The sequence below is a fragment of the Galeopterus variegatus genome, unplaced genomic scaffold, assembly GCF_000696425.1.
Source record: "Galeopterus variegatus unplaced genomic scaffold, G_variegatus-3.0.2 Scaffold1465, whole genome shotgun sequence".
Taxonomy (NCBI): domain Eukaryota; kingdom Metazoa; phylum Chordata; class Mammalia; order Dermoptera; family Cynocephalidae; genus Galeopterus; species Galeopterus variegatus.
This window is the reverse complement of record NW_007727576.1, coordinates 95,393-99,029: the sequence shown is the minus strand read 5'-3', so window position 1 is coordinate 99,029 and position 3,637 is coordinate 95,393. Positions and strand designations below refer to the sequence as shown.

Here is a 3,637-nt window from a genome sequence, read left to right as displayed (position 1 = left end):
ACCTGGTTCCAGAGCGTGTTCTTGCTGTCCTCTAAGCTGCAGCCGAAGGCGGGGTGGGAAGCGCTCACAACCTGAGAAAGTACGAAAGACTCTCCAAACCCAGTGGCCAATTCCCGATCGTCCAGGACTCTTTCCTACCATCCCTCACCACTCGTGACACTGCAAGATACAGGGACTTAGACATGTGTGTGGGAGTATGTGGGAGAGGGAGGCGAGAGGAGCGTGCGCTCTCCACATGTGTAGCCCTGCGTCTCCCTGTTCCATAGCTTGCGTTCATTCATGTGCATGCCGTGATTAAACATTTCACCAAAGGTGAAATAGTTATACCGATCGGTTGTATTTTTAATGGGCACACCCTCAAATAGGTTGTTCCCAAATTGCAAGTGTGAAGAAGATCGTTAAGTGTAGTGCCTGTGTCTCTAACTGATTAAACATTTCACCAAAGGTGAAATAGTTATACCGATCGGTTGTATTTTTAATGGGCACACCCTCAGATAGGTTGTTCCCAAATTGCAAGTGTGAAGAAGATCGTTAAGTGTAGTGCCTGTGTCTCTAACCCTGTCTATCTTTTCTTCCTCCATTCCCACTCCCCCCTCCAAAAGGGAAGCTTGCAGCAGATTGTAGAAGGATTTGAGTCTGCAGCTAGAGAGAAGGGGATTAGGGCCAGAGCGGTGCAAGTTAAATTGTGCTGCATATAAAAAATGGGCGGATTGGTCTCCAGATCTAGAGGCTGGTACCACCTTCCTTTCTAAAATAAAATCTCTCTCTGGCATGAAGTCACCGCCTATTTCACATCCGGTTTGCCCTGGGACGTATTACTACTGTCTTGGTAGAGAGAAGTCTTTTGTTGTATAGCTGCAGATTGGATATTGAGAAGCAAATTTGGGTGTGCAATCTTCAGCAAAGGAGCACGCAGAGTCCATGATGGCTCAGACCGAGTGAGTGAGAGGCAGGGCGAGGACGCCCCTCCGCTCCCGGCGCGCCCGGACTCGCACACTCGCGCCGGCTCCGGGCTCTCCGCGATTTTCTCTCGCAGACTTTTCCCCGGTCTTGAGCGATCCTGTGCCCAGAGGGGGCCCGAGGTAAGTGCGGCTTCGGACCGCGACACACAGAGCTTTGAATGTGGCTTTTCCTAGCTGGAGAGACAGGAATGCTCTATGGAAAAAATAAATAAATAAAAATAAAAAGAGCAAGCGGGAGCAGGACAAGTGCCCGATCCCCTAGCAGGTAGAAACAACGAATGTTTTTCTTTCACGGTGAAAACCGCAGCGACATAGAGAAGCATTATTTTTTTCTCTCTCTGTTTTCTTTCCCCCTTTCTTCGGCAGCTTTGAATTTATTCCGCGGGGTGGGTGGTGACATGTTGTTTTGGTCATTTTTTGCAAGGGGGAGCTGGGTGAGTTGGGGAAGGAAGGCGTTGGGGGCCATCCTCTAAAGTTAAGACGCGGGGACAGAAAACCTGTCTCACTGTCCCTTCCTAGGGAAGGCACCCTCTCATCCTGGCTGCAAAATTGCCTCTTTTCTCCTCTCCAGTGGACGCTGCTGAAATGCCCTCTGGTGTAGGGGTCTCTCTCATTCTGAACATGAAAAACTCAACTTATTCTTTGATATGTGTGGCATGGGATAATGGTGTTTGGAGTGTGTGTGCCTGGGGTGGGAGAGGTTAAAGGTGGAAAGGGGGTAGGGAATAGCTTAGCGTTTCTTTGAAACTATTATGTTTGTATTTGCAAGAAACTTTCTCACTCAACAACTGAAGTGCCATGACGGGTTTGTTTTTCTCTTTTTAAAATGTCAGAGGAGGTACAAAGCTATGGTGCCTTGCACTGAGGTTTTGTTTTGTTTACCCCATTAGGAATTCCTCCTTTTTACAAAGATCAACGAAAATTAATAGGGCTAAGAGAAGTTGTTTTTCCTTCATAACATATGCTAAAGGTTAGTAAGAGGGTGAATATAATTGTGCAATTTAGATGCAATATTTTAACATAAGGATATTTATTCAAGATTTCTAGTCATATTCAACTCATCTGTGTCAAAACCAGTCACTAAATTAAGTAAAAGCTATGATGAGGCGAACAGTTCTTATCTATAGACCGTTTCACTTTAAACACATTAATTATGTTTCATTGCTTACATGCTTGTTGGTAATGTTTTCTTTTTCTTTTTTTTTCTTTCTTTTTTTTTTTTTTTACTAATTTAAATGATCCCTGAGAGTGTAGAAAGCATTTTGTAGTTGTATTTAAAGGCATACCACATTAAACTATAGAGTTGCTGATGAAAAATATGCTTTAAAAGACTTACAATCCATTAATCACTGACCCTACTGAGGAGTATAGATCTAGGGAAGTGTTAACAAATACCTTTAACATTTCTCATATTATGACTGGAATCAATTACAGAACAGTATAGTGAAATGTTATCATATCTGCTCCTTAACAGTGCAATGAATTTCAAAAATTAACTCCACCAATAGATTGTACATATTTATAATTCTTTTAGCTTTCCATACTTTTTCATTCCTCCAGCATCCTGCTACCAAGTCTAACAACAATCAGATGGTGATTGATTGCACTTTACCTAAGAGGGGGAAAAATAAAAAAGATCCCCTTATTCATGCAAAGCAAAGCACTCCAGCTTCCATCTGTTTGAGATGAAACATTTTCCAGCAGCAACCTGGCAGAATTCAAGAGCGCTTAAAAAAATATGTGTGGGCATGTTTGTGAGCATTTATGTGTGTGTGTGGTTTGTATGTGTGAGAGAGATTGGCACATGGCTTGACTATTAAGTGTGTCCTTTAGCCTCACAGAAGCATTAGGGAGCATATTTAACAAGGCAGTCACAGACACAGAATATAAGCATGACTTCAGCATTCAACAGTATGTTTTGTGTGGTTTTTAAAAATATAATACAGTTGCTTCTGAAATCAAAATACATCCAGAATTCAAAGATGAATACAGTCAGTAAAGCATGTTAAATGGCCCCATCCCACTCCCAAACATGTTCTCCCTGTTATAGACACCAGCTTAAAAATATCAATGCACAATTCAGTCATGGGAACTCAAATCAGAAAGGTCAAAATTTTCAGATGATAAACAACAAGAGAATAAATTAAACTATATTGGAAATATGAAACCTAGAAGAAAACAACTCACAGTTTTTATGTTGAGCAATATTGTCACCAGAAAGCATTTCAACCTGTATTCTTTTTCAAGAGAAATTGTGATACTGATATATTTCTGAATGGAGAATTGGAAGGGAAAGTGGAGAATGGATGGTCCAGGTTTCCATTGCTTCCAATGAGGTGTCATATCCCAGTGAGGTCATTTCCTGACTTCAAAGCATTCATCTGAACTGCCTCAGTCAGCCCTAGTGGTTATAACTTGATGTTTCTTGCAAAAGACATTGATCTCTACTTATTCTACTTTTCAGCTGCTCAAGCCCGTGATGAAGAAAAGCCCGGGTCTCTCTGACTATCTTTGGGTGTGGACTCTCCTTCTGAGCACATTGACTGGAAGAAGGTGGGGACACTTTATCTTAAATCTGCATGAGAATTTCTATAACTTTTTATTTATCCCATTGGGGGAAGAAAATTGTCCTTGGATGAATTCATGACTAAGGGAATTCATAAAAACTTAACTAC

At 41.8% G+C, this 3,637-nt stretch overlaps 1 protein-coding gene across 1 annotated transcript in view; it reads left to right on the top strand.

Moving 5' to 3' along the window:
- The first annotated feature begins 529 nt into the window (after positions 1-529).
- Positions 530-3,637, top strand: part of GABRA1 (gamma-aminobutyric acid (GABA) A receptor, alpha 1) — a 59,148-nt gene continuing 56,040 nt past the window's right edge. Inside the window, exon 1 of the mRNA XM_008577234.1 lies at positions 530-1,082. The gene's annotated coding sequence lies outside the window, so the exon portion shown is untranslated. The remainder of the gene's footprint in view (positions 1,083-3,637) is intronic.